At 39.0% G+C, this 16,934-nt stretch overlaps 1 long non-coding RNA gene across 2 annotated transcripts in view; it reads right to left on the bottom strand.

Moving 5' to 3' along the window:
* Window positions 1-16,934, bottom strand: part of LOC138741694 (uncharacterized) — an 89,461-nt gene that overhangs the window by 25,234 nt on the left and 47,293 nt on the right. For both annotated transcript variants that reach the window (XR_011343667.1, XR_011343666.1), the window contains exon 2: window positions 4,201-4,482. This is a non-coding gene — a long non-coding RNA (uncharacterized lncRNA). The remainder of the gene's footprint in view (window positions 1-4,200; window positions 4,483-16,934) is intronic.

The following is a 16,934-nucleotide window of genomic DNA, read 5'->3' as shown; positions in this document are numbered from 1 at the left end:
AGAATATCGAGCTGTGGGCTTAGCCTGCTTCTCTTCACACTACTGTCCCAAAAATGTCAGATCCAGGTCTAACAGAGCATTCAGGTTTGCAGATGACCTAACAGTAGTTGACCACATCAGCAACAACGATGAGTTGCAATATAGAAAAGTGGTGGAACATCTCGTGATATATTATGCTGGAATAACAACTTGAATCTCATCTTGAAAAAGACAAAGGAGATGATCGTGGACTTCAGGAGGACCAGGATGATTATCCTCCACTACACATTAATAGCTCAGTAGAGAGGACCAAGTTCCTCTGAGTCCACTTAACAAGTGACCTTTCGTGGACACTCAACAGTTTTTCACTTGTCAGGAAGATGCAATGGTGACTGCTCTTCCTGAGAAAACCAAACCGGGCAAGGCTACTGGCCATCATTATGTAAACCTTTCTATAGAAGCTCTATCAAGAGCATTCCGGCCAGCTGCATCCGAGTGTGGTATGGCTGCTGCAGAGCATCAGATCGGAGGTCAATCCACAGGATCATAAGAGAGGTAGAGAAGATGACTGGGGTCTCCCTTCCTCCCCTCTATCCACCCGTGTGGAAGTCCATGAGCAGAAATACCAAGGCTGAACTGCAAAATGCAAACCTTGGCAAAGGTGGTATGCTTTGGTTCTTGGGCAGTTCCTTTACGCCTCCACACTTCGCTTTGCCATCATTCTGATACAGATTCATCTTGGTTTCATCTGCCCACAAGACCTTTTTCCAGAATTCTGCAGGATCCTTTAAATACTTCTTGGCAAACTGTAATCTGGCCATCCTTTCTGTGGCTAACTAGTGGTTTGCATCTTGCAGTGTAACTTCTGTATTTCTTTTCCTAAAGTCTTCTGCAGACATAACACACCTGCCTCCTGAAGAGTATTTCTGATTGAAGATTTTTCTGTCATCAGCAATGGAGGGCTTCCATGGAATACCAGTCTCTTTGCGATTACTGAGCTCAGCAGTGTGCTCTTTCTTAATGATGTTCCTAACAGTTGATTTTGGTAATCAGAAGGTTTGGATGATGTCTCCTACAGTTTTATTCTTGTTTTTCAACCTCATAATGGCCTCATTGACTTTCATGGCACAGCTCTGGTCCTCATGTTGAAAAGACTCCAAAGGCGATCAAAAGCTTTGAAGCAAGCCTAGCCCTCTTACACCTACACCAGTAAAGCAATTAAACATACCTGAGTATTCACAAACATCTGTGAAGCCAAATGTCCCAAACATTATGGTGCCCTGAAATGAGGGGATTATGTATAAAAAGAGCTGTAATTTCTACATAAACCAAAATATATACAAATAACCTTGAATAAAATCAGGAATGTGCACTTTAATTACATGTGAATTGTTTGATTACAAATTTAAAACTGTGGAGCACAGGGGCAAATAAAGGGAAAAAAAGTGTCATTCTCCCAGATATTATGTATATTTGTTCTGTATATGTATGGCTTGTCTGCATGTGTGTTATGTCTGATTGTGTGTTTGCATGTTTTTGCATCAAGGACTGGAGAACGGATGATAAATAAAGTTGAACTTTAACTTGAGATCTATGAGAGCACATCAAGGCTCACCGAAAACTTAGCTTTTATCTACTTTGTTCACAAACGTAACAGAGTAGAATACACATTCTTTTAATTTATTTGTCTTCAAATTGAGCAGCCAAGAAGTCACTGGTTTGTTAAGCTCTCAAAGAAAGTGTTGCAGGAACTCTATAGAATACCTTGTGTGTACACCTGCTGAGGTCCCATCAGGGAATTATAAATCAACAGAACAGGCCCCTTAGCCCAACATGTCTATGCCAACAAAGGTACTTACCTGGGCAAGTCAAAGTTTCCTCTGTTTGGTCTATATCTTTAAAACATTTCCTATTGTTATGAGCCCAGAGGACCCCAAAACCCAGCAACAATAGAAATTCACCAAAACCAATGATTACTGAAACAAAAGTTGCTTTCAATTATCTTTAAACATGAAAACAGGATCAAGCTTTAACTTATTACTATTAACTTAACCCCCTTCTAATTCTAAGTGCACGTGTATGTAATGTTTAAATTCAGAAAAGTTCTTTAATTCACAGTCCAATCTCACTTCTCACTCCTCTAAGTTCATTGGTTGCAGGCAATTCTTAGACTGCACAGAATTTAACATTTATGAATTTCACCAGGCTTTGGTGCTTGAAAGTAAATGGTTACTGCTCAGGAAAGTTCTCGTTGGGTTTTAGAGAACGATTTGTTGCATGTTGGACACCCACAACTGATTTCTTCTGATCAGCTACTTTAGTGTCTTGCTGAAGAAACTTGCCCCATCAGGGTTTTTCAGATGATAACCTCTTTCTTTCAAGTCACCAGAGTTCCTTTTTGTTTCCCTTATTTCAAGTGAAACATTATGCAGCCAGCCATCTCCTCTTGTATGAACCACAAGGGCTTTGACCAGGCTGAACTAAGAACTCACAAGCCATCTCCCAAATGGGGTTTTTCCACAAGCTTGCCAGCTTGTCCTGTTCCAGTCCCAGCTGCTGCTGAACTGTGGAACTGAATTCCCTCTTTCTCTCTCACTCAGAGAAAACCACATGACCCTCTTAGAACAGCCAACCACACTCAGCTAGACTGTGGAAACCGGACCCAATCTTCTGAGTTCCTTCATCTGTTGCTTTCCAAATGAATAATCCACCACTCCACAGCATGTCCAATTAACACCTACTTGTGAAGTTCTTATAGGCCTTCTTCAAAGTTTTTAAAAAGGCACTTGGAGCCTGGACTGTCTTGATTGAGCAGAGCTCTGGCATTTTAAATGTGATCTGATTTGAAGTGTTTGTATGTGACCTACACTAAAAAATCTGCCACAATTTATCTCCTTTAAAACATACAATATAAAATATAACATAATCTGTCACACAATTCACATTATCTATCTAAAAAACCTGTAAATCTTTCCTTTTATGTGGTAGTTTTAGATTTTTTTATCCTAGGGTTAAAAAAAATTGACATAAATACCCATCAAGATCACCCTCTCAGCAGGTCTTACTTTTGAGAAAACAGTGCCTACCTCTCAAGACTTTCCTCATGTCTCAAACCTTCCAATCTCAGCAATATATTTACGAATCTTTTCAGCACCTTCTCTAATGTAATACATCCTTCCTATACTGAGGTAAATTGAACTGCCCTCAATATTCCAGGTGCAGTCTCACCAATGCCTTGTAACATCCCAAATTTTGCATTTAATGCTCCAAGCAATGAAGGCAAACATACCATCCACCTTCTTCACCTATTTCCCCATGTCATCATTTTCAATGAATTATATACAGTAAAACCCCAGTTTTCTACCACCTATAGGGATTGGTTGATACCGGAGAAGTATATTTTCCCGTTGTTTGAGATTTACTTTTACAATGCCTAACTAATATACCTGTATTAAGAATAAATAGTTTAAAAGACAAAAATACTATGCTGCATTTACACTCAAAAAACTTCACTTGCATAAATATATAAACCTTGAAGTATTTTCTTTTATTTTCAGTCAGATTCTTTGAAAAATAATCTGTAGGTTCCTCCCTCTCCAACAAGCTGCCTGAAAGATGTAAAATAACATTACAGATAATTAATTCCCCCTCCCCAAGTTTACAGATAAAGCCTCTGACTGGGGCCAGCTTTTCTATGCAGGGATAAGGAGGCACTTTAAGAGAGTCCCTCCAACAGCAAGCAGCGTCAAACAGCATTTCATCCTGGACGATGCCATTGCAACTTTATTCAAATTGCTGCTACGAGCAAAGCATGGCCAAGGCACTCTGCTGGCTGATTATTTGTTCGCATCTTCCCTAATGGTTTATGTGTCACCCTGAAGTATCAAGGTGTCAGAGTGACAGTGTCAATGTGATCTAACATACCAAGCTAAAGATCACATTGACACTGTCTACCATCCTGCCCTCATTAATCCTCTTCGTTACATCTTCAAATAGCTCAATCAAATGCCTGAGACAATTCTTGTGCACAGACCCATGTAGATCATCCTTAACCTTTTCTTGCCTTTCCAAATTTTTATCAAAAAATTAGATTGCAAACACACTTCAGCCTTGCTCAAGTATATATGGCTTATGGAGCTGAATAGTAGCAATAAGCTTCAAATATCACATCAAAACTGTAATTAAAAGATATAAGCAAGATAAACAAATTTGTGTCCTTACCTCCAGCAAATAGAGCACACAAAATTGAGAGGGAGAAAAATCGTAGAAATATGAGGAATTGAGAGATATTCTGTTGATATTGATGATAAAATCTAAAGTCCTTATGTGGATTAGACGGTCTTTACTTGTGATGATCCAAGTTTGGATTGCCAACTCTTTGATCTTTCTTGGAGGTAGTGCAGTCTTAAGAAGGCGAAAGCCTAAATTCAAGCACGTCTGATAAAGTACCGAACCTTCTACGAGTTCAAATCCAAAAGTCCAAAAGTAGATTCAGGGCCAAATCTGCAAGGAAACAAAAGACACCCTGAAAACCAACCACAAAGTTACATTTGTTATTCATTTAGAGGAAGCCAGTTTGTAATTGCATGAAAAATACATCTTGTAGAGTACTTTAACACACTGTTGAAAGTATAAAAATGGGATCAGTTGTAAAATTTTCTAATGTATGCAAATACATGATTTATATATGATTCGTTTGACCTGCTGAGTTTCTCCAGCATTGTATTTTTACTTCAATCCGCAGACTTTCGTATATTACTACGATTTATATGTACGACTTCCACACATTGCTGTGAATTTAAAGTGAGTTGCATGAACAAGATACATATGCTTCAGCAATTCACCAAATCTCTTAGATACATCACATTCAGCTTTCAGATTTATTGTCAGAGTACATATATAACATCACATACAACCCTGAGATATCTTTTTCCTGCAGGCATGGCAGAATTACCCCTAATTAGTACAAGAATAAACTGTACACAGCGTAAACATGTAAACAAATAAAAGAACTGTAAACAGATAATGAATATAAACAAACTGACTGCAATACAGAGAAAACAAAGTTTTCAATCTCCATCCTGTATGCTGACACATCCACTTCCTTTATACAACCTACTAATGTATCGTCAGCAAATTTGTAGATGGTGTTATTGTCATACCGAGCTACACAATCGTACGTGTAAAGTGAGTAGAACAGGGGGCTAAGAAAATAGTCCTGATGAAGTTCTTACCCATCTTCACTGATTGCGGTCTGGAGGTGAGGAAATCTATGATCCAATTATATAGTGGGGTGCTAATCCCATGTCTTGGAGTTTGCTGATCAGTTTTGAGGGAATGATGGTGTTAAATGCTGAATTGTAATTGATAAAGAGTATCCTGATGTATGCACCTTTGCTGTCCAGGTGTTCCAGGGCTTTGTGTAATACCAGTGAGATGGCATCTGCCATAGACCTGTTTCTGTGATAGTCAGACTGGAATGGATCCTTCACTACTCAGACAGGAGCTGATATGTTTCATCACCAGCCTTTCAAAGCACTTCATCACTGATGATGTAACTGCTACTGGCCAATAGTCATTAAGGCAGGTCACTGCATTCTTCTTCAGCACCGGTATGATTGACACCTGTTTGAAACAGATGGGTACCATGCCCTGCTGGAGTGAAATATTGAAGATATCTGTGAATACCTTGGTAAGATGGTCAGCACAGATCTTTAATACTCGGCTAGTTACTCCATCAGGACTGGATGCTTTCCTCAGACTCACTCTTCTGAAGGCAGCACGCCATCAAATATGGACTGCATCAGATCATTAAGGGATGTGGGGGTGCGGAGGGGTGGTTCTTCACTATTATTGTCATCAAAGTGGGCATAGAAAGCATTGAGTTCCTTTAGGAGAGAAGCTTTGCCATCAGCTACTTTACTGGATTTGGTTTTGTAACAGGTTATGGCATTTAGGCCCTTCCACAGCTGCCGGGTGTCCTTGATGTTTCTACTTTCATCTGGAATCTTCACCGCCAGGAGATAGCCTTCTGCAGGTCATACCTGCTCCTGCTGTTCTGATCTGAATCTCTGGACTTAAATGCCTGTTATCCGGCTCTCAGCAGGTTTTGGATTTCATTGTTCATCCAGGTGTTCTTGTTGGGGAAAACCCTGAATGATTTGATGGGGACACTCATACAGCTGTTTTGATAAAGTCTGTGACAGCCTCCTGTGTACTTGTCCAGATTCTCAGCAGAATCCTTAAACACCGCCAAATCCGTTGACTCGAGGAAGTCCTGTAACCATTCTTCAGCCTTCTGTGACCACTTTCTAGCTGTCCTAGCCTTCGGAGCCTCTCTTTTTAAACTCTGTCTTGTATGAAGGCAGAAGGAGCTCAACCAAATGATCAGACTTGCCAAAGTACAGACTTCGGAAAGAATGGTAAGCCATCCTTATCTTGATATAGTGGTGATCAAGTGTGCTGGGACCTCTGGTACAGCAGATTACATCCTGGTGGTAGTTAGGCAGGGCTTTCTTGACACAGGCTTGGTTAAAGTCGGCAACTAAAATATGCGGTGCATCGGGCTGGGCCATCCCTTGTTTACTGGCCACATCGTGCCGCTCCATGAGTTATTGCTTGAAATCGGCATCAGGAGGGATGTAAACTCCATTGAGAATCACAGATGACAACTCTTAGGATAGGTAGAAGGATCTGCACTTGATTGAGATTACAGATTCTCTGCACTACTCAGAATAAATGTAGACATCATAATACCTTTTCTTTTTTAAAAAAAAGTATATGTAGCATATTTGTATGTTTCCATGTGAGTTTGTATGTTTCTGTGTGAGTAGATGTGATTCTGCTGTACAGAGAGCCTTCTGTTAAAAAAAACTTTGTAACAACATAACACTGACTGGAACACTTTTCATCTGTGATAAGAGTTTAAGATTCAATATGCAAGAAGGTTAAGTATTCAGGCTTGTCAATAAACTGATAACTCATTTGGTACGTATATATTAACGCAGAATAATTGTTAGCAATGCATTTTTCCTTGGTGAAAATGCACTGCACTGGGCCAAGAAAGTTAATTCTTCCATTTTCACAGCAATAAATAAAACAAAATCAATATGCAAATCTAGCCAAGTTTATGCAATGTTCCACTTCAAAGCATGTTGTTCCCAGGGAAGAATATTTGATTTATTATTTAAATTGAGAATACCAACTGTGCAAGCAACACTCCTTTGAGGGCTAAATAGCTGCAGAACAGCTTGCAGGTATGGATATTAAAATCAGTCTTGAAAAGGAGGTTATTATTCTTATTACCTTGGCAAATTTCTGCAGAAGCGAAATATCGAAAACCAGTTGGGAGATTTTACAGAGAAATCTTTAACTAATGATGGACCATGACTTGTTCTGTTAAACAGGTCGGCATGATGCTTCCCCATATACTTTACCTCCTGGACATCTACCTTTGATGTACCAACTTTGCATGGTTTGGTTGTTTAACAAGTTTTATATTCACCTTTGGCTGATGAGATAGACCAGCAGGATAAATAGTTATGCACCTGGAAAGTTAACAATTTTCACTGCTTTTTCTGGGGGGTTTTTTTCAGCTTTTTCTTTCTCTTCATTCCACTTTTGTTCCTCTCATTTTATTTGTGAAGCTCAATTCATATTTTTATTTTCATTGGACTTTTCTCAGAAAGGATTTTCAAGAGAGATTATTTGAAAGCTTCAGTTTTGCTTTCTATTCTGAGAGTTACTAATGCATGTCAAAGAATCCCACTGTGCATCTGATGAACATACAATCATCTCCATTCACTCAGCACCTATTGCAAAACCTAAACCATTGTTCTTTATCAATCCACATTGCATCTGACTTATGATTGTCAGTTTCCATAAATTGAAATATTTCCAAGTATTGTTTTCACTTGGGAAGTAAATAAGTAATAAATTTGACTGTGCTTTTGGGGATACCATAATTTTTTTCCTCAATGAATAAGGAAATCACTTAACATTATGATGGATCAATACAAGATTGATCGGCACAGTTGGCATAGCGGTTAGTGCAATGCTGTTACAGCACCAGCAACTGGGACTGGGGATTGAATCCCACACTGTCTGGAAGGAGTTTGTACGTTCTCCCCATGTCTGCGTGGTTTTCCCCGGGGGATCCGGTTTCCACCTACCATCCAAAACATACAGGGTTGTAGGTTAATTGGGTGTAAATTGGGGGGGGGGGGAGAGAGGGGGGGAGAGAGGGGGGGAGAGAGGGGGGGGAGAGGGGGGGAGAGAGGGGGGGGAGAGAGGGCTCTTGGGCTGAAAAGGCCTGTTACTGAACTGTAGGTCTAAATTTTTTTTAAAAATCAATCCATACAATAACAAATCTTGTCACATCATGTGGAGCAAATATACAATCCATTGACTTTAATTAAACAAAGCATGATTAATCATCAAAAGTGGTATTTTAGCAATGCAAGTTTTTCCAAAGGAATATTTTCTCTAAATCTTTCAAGGCAAAGTGGAAAGGAATTTACTAAACGTCCACCCTCTTTTTTGTTCACCCCATTCCACATCAAAGTGTCCCATGTGCATTCTCCTGGTGATAGGCAAACAGTACTTCACCAATATCTCTATGTCCTCTGTGGGCTGAGAAAGAAGGAAGGAAATTACAGCATGTCAATACATGGTATCCCCTCCAAATCCTAACGTGTCACCACCTTGCCTGAGTGCTTACAGTTACAGATTTCAGCTCTTTTAAAACCACAAGGCATGCAGGTTGAGTCAGGACTTGGGTTCTAATTTATTTTCGTGTGGTTTTGTCAAACTCCTGTTTCAATGTCATGGCAGGAATTGAATGGAACAGCCATCAGTAACTGAAAGGGAATCCATGTCTACAGCTGAGAGGCCAATAAACAAAATTGACCTGATTTATTCACCCTCAGTAAGAGGTGATTTGTCCTTATTTCTGCTTTAGCCTGCACTCCAAAACTAATTAGATCTGTGCTTGCTTAGAAGCAGAGAACACTCTCTTTCAAACAGAAGATAATTTTGCAGATGGAGTGTAACAGGTGAATTAACCATATAACCATTTACGGAGCGGAAACTGGCCACGTCGGCCTTTCAAGTCCGCACCGGTTCACTAGAACAACTCCACTACATTATTCGCAATGGAAAACTCTTCAAAGAAAAGTTTAAAGGAAGAATGTCTCTTTCCATGAACTGATGCTCAGAGGACCATCTGTAAAAGTCAATTCATTAAGTTAACATCTGGCACCGATTGTCTCATTGTGCCTTTGAATTTAATTGTTTGAACAAGATCTGAACGAGAGAGCTATTGGACTGAGATTTAATACTCTTAAATTTCTTTCATCCTAATTTTTAATGAATCTGAATTGACAAATCTGCCTGATACCCCAGATAAACTAGTGGTCCACAAAGATATTCAGCAAAAAAAATGTTGCTACACTATTGTGTGCAAAAATGTGAAGTGTAAACATTTGGAGACAATGCTGTTCAAAGGAAATATTAAAACATTATTCAATTTTTTTTTGCAGCTCTGATGTGTTGCAACAATTTTCATGAAGGCTGACATCAGTTCAGTGCTACAACAAAAGCAATTGAGAATGGTTTCTATTCGCAGAAAACATCTAGAGCCTTTGCATCGGATCATATTCATTATTATTTCCTCTGTCACATGCATTCGAGGTATGCCTACAAAATGGGCCACATAATCGAGGTATAATTAATGTAGTTGCAAACATTTCTCTGCTGATTCTCACCAGTCTAGAAGTTAGACCGAAAATTTCTGGTCATGAATCACCTCTGTGACCATGACAGGATTTGCACAGCAGGATCATGCAAGATTTGATCCTTCACTATGGGTTATTGCAGGGGAACATGGACTGCATTCATAGAACCATACAAAATGTACAATAAAGTAGCCATTTGGCCCATTGGCCAGCCAAAAAGGAGCCATTCATCCTATCTCCACTTTCCAGGATTTGATCCAGAGCTCTCAATGTCTCTACTCTTCAACTACACATCCAGGCACTTCTTTTTAAAATGATGATCATTTTGGCTTCCACTACCACAACAACATTCAAACATTAATCATCTTGGCATGGGAAAATCTTTCCCCATTCTCCACTGATCCTTCTCCCACTTATTTTAAATCTGCATACCCAGACTTTTGGACTCTCAGTAGTGGAGGGAAAGATCGAGGTCACAGATAAGATGAGTTTTGGAATCTTTCAATGCAGAGGTGGGTGGAAAAGATTCTGGGATTTTTGTTACCTGATCTCCAAGATTTCTAAATTGAGACTATGGGATTAATGCCACATTTCCTAGAAGTGCAATAAGACAGGTAATTCCCATGAGCCTAACGTTAGAAGAATACTTACTTCTGTTATAGCTTGAATATCCACTACCCAAAAGTGCTGGAAAAATTCAGCAGGTCACACAGCATCCATATAAAGTTAAAGGTGGTTGATGTTTTGGGCCTGAGTCCTTTTTCAGAAGTATCAACCACTTAGTAGCCCATGCAGCAATGAATGATTTCATCTGCTGTGGAGTTTTGCCATGTGCAATTATCAGTGGATGTCCTTGCATCTGATTTTCCAATGGAGGAAAAGTCATTGCTGAAGCAGCTACAAATGGTTGGGGTCTTGGATACTGACACGAGCAGGTTTGTGTAGCAATGTCCTGCAGTTGCTAGATTGATCGCCAATGATCCACAGCTGTCTTGTTTCATACAAGATAGGACTTCAAATGTCAGTGGGTTTTGCCAATTGCCATTGGTTTTAACAGGGCTTCTTGATGTCATACTTGTCAAGTTCTCCCTGGCTATCAAAGGCTGCCAGTCTCAGTTTATCTTTGGAATTAAACTCTTCTGTCCATGGTGTGATAACATTTGGAACTGTTTCTGGTGGTGAAACCCAAACTGAGGATCAGTGAATGAGTCAGTGCCACTTGGCAGGACTGCTAACAATATCTTCCATCACTTAGTTAATGATTGAGAGTCGGCTGTTGGAGGTACAATTCATAAGTTTGTCTTGCTGTACATGGATAGGATAGAGCTGGCAATCTTTACATTGTCAAGCAGCTGTCACATTTTTTTTATATTTTTTATTTTTCACACTATGAACCATACTGACCAAAATACATAGACATTTTTCTCTCGAATAGTCATTTTCTCCCCTTTTCCTCCTCCCTTCCGTCCCTCCCTCACCCCCTTCCCATTTATTCAAAGTTCAATCTATATGATACATTAAACTCATTAAACAATGTCGTCACTTAATAAAAATAAACAGTAAATTTTTGTCTTTTGCTTTTATATATTGAGTCAGTTCATTTCGTTGTCTTCTCCTTCTGTCATTTTAGGTGGTGGAAGTCCATGGTAGGATTTCTCTATTGTGTTTTATGTACAGTTCCCATATTTTTTCGAATATTGTGATGTTATTTCTTAAATTATATGTTATTTTTTCTAATGGAATACATTTATTTATTTCTCTGTACCATTGTTGTATTCTCAAGTTATCTTCTAATTTCCAGGTTGACCTAATACATTTTTTTGCTACAGCTAGGGCTATCATAATAAATCTTTTTTGTGCTCCATCCAAATCGAGTCCAAATTCTTTATTTCTTATATTACTTAGAAGGAAGATCTCTGGGTTTTTTGGTATATTGCTTTTTGTGATTTTATTTAATATCTGGTTTAGATCTTCCCAAAATTTTTCCACTTTCTCACATGCCCAAATTGTTGTTCCCATTTCCTTTTTACAGCAAAAACATCTGTCTGATACTGATGGGTCCCATTTATTTAACTTTTGGGGTGTGATGTATAGCCTGTGTAACCAATTATATTGTATCATGCGTAACCTCGTGTTTATTGTATTTCTCATAGTTCGGGAGCATAGCTTTTCCCATGTTTCATTCTTTATCTCTATGTTTAGATCTTGTTCCCATTTTTGTTTAGGTTTACAGTTTGTTTCCTCGTTCTCCTTTTCTTGCAGTTTGATGTACATGTTTGTTATAATTTTTTTAATTATCATTGTGTCTGTAATCACATATTCAAAATTGCTTCCTTCTGGTAACCTCATACTGTTTCCCAATTTGTCCTTCATGTAGGTTTTCAGTTGGTGGTATGCAAACATTGTATCGTGAGTTATATTATATTTTTCTTCATTTGTTCAAAAGATAATAATTTATTTACCGAAAAACAATTTTCTATTCTTTTGATCCCTTTTCTCTCCCATTCTCTGAAGGAAAGGTTATCTATTGTGAAAGGGATTAGTTGATTTTGTGTCAATATTAATTTTGGTAGTTGATAATTTATTTTATTCCTTTCTACGTGAATCTTCTTCCAAATGTTGAGCAGATGGTGCAATACTGGTGAATTCCTATGTTGCACCAATTTTTCATCCCACTTATATAGTATATGTTCAGGTATCTTCAGCTGTCACATCCTGTCTGCAATTGAACAGCTTGGTTAGAGGCAATTGTTTCTAGAGCACAGATCTCAGTTTTACAACCAGGCTAACTTTTGCAATGGTGAAGATCTCTGAAGAAACCAAGTTGGTTAATCCAATCACCACTTCTTGCTGACATACTCAGATAGTTTTACTTGCAAAGTGCAAATTTAACATATATTTGTGCATGTAAATCTGTTTGTTTGTCTGTTCTCCATGCAAATCAATATGGAGCACTCTAGAAATGTCCAAGGAGGCTCAGTAGGCGTATCATTTGATGCTGGATGTCATGACCATTTGAATTTCATTGAATTTAAACTTTAAGGATATATGAAGTTCAAAGTGTTTTTTGACCAGCTTTCACTGACTCCATTACTGTTTATTATACAGCATTTACTAGCACTGACTTGCATTACTGCTTGTGGTAATGTTTGTTGCTGAATGTTAAGACTACATTAACCTTTATGGTATATGAAGTTCAAAAGTTCCAAAATAATTTGAAGTTTCACCAGGGACATCTCGATTAGTTAGTGTGCTGTGCATCAATGTACATTCAAAAACCAAAACGCAGTTTAATATGGGCCCAAGAAATCAAAGCAATATTGGAAAGCCCATAGAGTTAGACAAAGGAGAAGGCAAGAGACAGCAGAGGGACATCAGTCTCGGCCCTCACTGTTGATGCTTCCAGACATGCAAGGAGCAGGCAGCAGGAAACAGAACAGCAGCAAGATGCCCATCTCAGTGCTCAGGCCTCTAGACAGGCAGCAGGAAACAGAACAGCAACACCAGGCCTGCCTCAGTGCTCAGGCCTCCAGGCAAACAAGGAGCAGGAGGCAGGAAACAGAAAAAATATATTTATGCAGAATTACCATGGTTTTTTGGGTATTTTGTTTTAACCATCTAGTCAACAACTGAGTGTTTTATTTTCCGGGAAATGCCAAGTATCCTGCTAGTGTTGAAATAAATTCAAAGACCTTATACACGACAGTACTGAAGGTGAGTTGTTACCAATCAAGGGAGCAATGGTTTAATTGGAATCTCGTAACAACTCCATTACAGTAAGTCCTTGAATAAGGTCATTGCATTCAATGTTGTTTCATTATAAGATTGATGAGAGAAAAATAATTAAAATTAAAAATAAAATACTGCACTGCATTTCATTATTCTTTGGGTTTGAACAGAATGCTGGCAGGTGCAGCCTCCTACAACTTTTGATTTCAAACATTTTTTCTTGATTTATCCCTGTGCCAATGAGGTTTGACAACGGACAGTGAGCTGTGGATACAGGACGAGCTCTCGGACTGCACAAGCAACTGTACAAACATTTTGCAGTCATGTTGAAAAGATTAAAGCTAGCATTTAAAGTGCAACAGCTTTGGCTGCTACAAAATTAACGAAGTAGAAGCAGCATAAAGGAAAATATGGAAAGACTTTTGAAGATCTGGATGGATGATATGCAACACTCCATGTTCGCTAATGGCCATACAAATGAAAGCTTTGTTTATTTGAAGAACTAAAGAAACAACAGGGTTCTGGTGCTGAAAGTAAAACCTTTGTGGCAAGTCATGGTTGGTTGAAGCATTTTAAGAATCACTCAAAATTGCTACAAGGAATTATACAAACAATGTTTAATATTAGAGGTGTTTTGGGTCATTATTTAGAATTTGAACCTGTGGTAAAATTGATTTAGTTTAATGTCATTTCTCTTAAAGTAGCACTTTCCAAGAACGTATCAACAATGTTAAGTGAGGACCTGCCATATTTGCAATGGTTCTGAACCTGAGATTCCTTAACTGTTCTGGCATCTATCAGAAACAAAATAATGAAAACGTTTTAGTTGCTGCACCGATTCCTAGACCTCTCCCCTGTAACAAATATACAAATGTAATATTTATTTTGCCCTGTGCTACTTTTAGCAATGCATTTTAATGGACTCTTTAGTCCTCCCAGTCAATCTCCATCTTGCTTCCTTAAACAGCTGACCATACTTGAATCCGTACTACATCCACATCACAACAACTCAATGACATTCAAAAGACATCTCCCTTAGAATTTTAACTTTCACCTACTTCTTCAATTCGCTTCCACTGCTCATCTGTTCCAGCTCAGAATTTTAATTGCTCAGCACTGTTTTGGCACTCAGTAAACCATTGAAAATACATCACAGCATGACATTTTTCCTCATGCTCTAATAGTCCCTGTAAAATTTCTTCAATATGTAATTAAAGAGATACAATTTACCTTCCCCTTTACTTGTAAGTCCTTCTCCTTTCAATCCCCAATTAAATCCACCATGTCCTCAGATCTTGCACCAGGTCTGACCTGACAAATGATCAGTGAGCTAGCTGATCCCCATCAATGGTAATGATGCCTGTTTTTAATCCAAAGTGGGCATCATCTACAAATGAAAAAGACAGATTCACCTCCTATAAGAGAATTTTTGCACAATTACTAATGTATGAATGGTAAATACGCATCCCAAAAAGCACCGAGCAAATGGCAGTGAGTTCCAGTTCATTGTGTATCCATTTGTTTATAGTTTAAGAAGTCCTTCTTACAAAGATGTTTCATATTTTGAAGTCAGGAAAGAGATGGCACTATCAGCTGCCAACAGCTGTTTGTGCATCGAAGACGGCATGTTTGGTATGGAAGTCTCAAGGGTGGATTCACGGCTGGCGCCAAGAGGGAGCATTCACAGGCATTGCCACCACCTCCCCACCTCCCCACAATGAGCTATTGTTCCTGTCCCCACCCACACCACTCGCTTCGCTAACATTATTAGTCTCCTCCTGATATAAGCAGCGTGTTTGTCTGTTACGTCGGAGGGAGGGGGAAGTGTGACAGCAATGCATGAAGGAGGTTTATGGCAAGTAGGCAAACCTCCCCCTCCCCCTCTAAGCAAGTTTTCGAACGTCAGATTGTGCCTCCCCACCCCCAAGGTTACCCAAATGCCCCCCATTTAGACTTGTTCTGACACCGACCCTGGGTAGATTGAACCCGGGAAATCAAGAAGCAGAATGTAGAGCTATTCTGATGAAAAAGTTCTGACTGTCAGCAAACCAGGCAATACAAAAAAGAATTTCAATCAGAGATATAAAGAGAGGAAAACTCACACTGGATTAAATTATGCTGACATGGAAAAAAAACAGGAGAAAATAAAAATTATCTTTAAAATCTTTGGAAATTTTAATTGTTGAGAGATCCAAGCTAAATAATTATTTGGTCAGAATCGAAGGGATCTAACACCATGTAATTATAAATGGGTCTACATTTAAGTATTCTGTTTGCAAGCTCAGAAATAGTGTAAAAAGTTGAAATGTGCATCGCATGGCTTATTCTCTATGGAGTTCATCAGTAAGCACAACATCTTGTGGGGGAGCAGAATTGTCGCTGAGGGCAATGTTTGGATTTCTGCATCGAGCTGCGCATGTGCACAAACAGCTGTCAGATTTAAACAGCAATGATCGTGAGTCCTGACAGTTCTACTACCATTACAATTGCAAATGCAAAATTGACGTGATTTTCTTTTGACCTCTGTTTCATGGAAGACAGCATTCAGAAGATATTTTTGAACAGGTTGATGCAAATCTCTGCGCACGAAAAAAGGAGCACAGGTTGTTGTATTGGCAGTGTTCTCAAATGATGCGTGCAGCTTCCAGCAAGATAATTTGGTGAACGTTTATGTCTGAGAAACTCAGCAAGTCAAACAGTGTCCTTTATAGAACAAAGATAAAGATACATAACCAATAGTTTTGGGAATGAGGTATGGAACATTGACCTTCAGTGTTGTCATATATACACTGTCCTGAAGCTCGAGCACCCTTGGGTTTTTAGGGATAAGTTGTCAGGAGGAGTAGGGGTCAATTCAGGTATAAAATTATAACCTAATCCCACCCCAACGTGACTACAGTCATTCGGAGATCTCATATATGTACTTCCCTCAAAGTTGATTCAAGCTAAACCCAAAATGGACATTCTTGGGCTTAGGAGGGGTAGCAGAATCTACAGCAAAAGGTGCCAACTAAACAAAGCAAATAGTTTATCCTTCTGACCTTTGGTCCTGTTCCAAATATCTATGCCTTGTAATCCACTTACCCTGTCAATGCTTTAAACTTCTCTGGGGCCAAGAAGAGGAGGCAGACACAGAGTTGACAAATAAGAGCAGGAAGGGAAAGGGTCTGGATCGCATTACAAATTGCAGAAATGATGATGATAAAATTGGATCATGACACCAAAAGGAAGAAGTGAAAGCCAGAGGACCAATCAGAGGAAGCCGAGACTGGAGAAAGGGTCACAAGGACCAACAAGAGGATTAGTGTCAAATTTATTGCCTTTCAGCGACGATTTAGTTTTCTCCCAGAAGATGCTGAGGGCAGGAACCCAATTCCAAGAGCCTATGTGTTAATCTAATCTTGCCTGGAGCATATTTCAAACAAAATTTTCAAATTCCTTCATTCCAACGTGCATTTCAGACACTGGAATTGAAATCGCTCCATTTGTGTT

The sequence above is a fragment of the Narcine bancroftii genome, chromosome 8, assembly GCF_036971445.1.
Source record: "Narcine bancroftii isolate sNarBan1 chromosome 8, sNarBan1.hap1, whole genome shotgun sequence".
NCBI lineage: Eukaryota > Metazoa > Chordata > Chondrichthyes > Torpediniformes > Narcinidae > Narcine > Narcine bancroftii.
The sequence above is the reverse complement of the archived record's forward strand: the minus strand, read 5'-3'. Positions and strand labels throughout refer to the sequence as shown.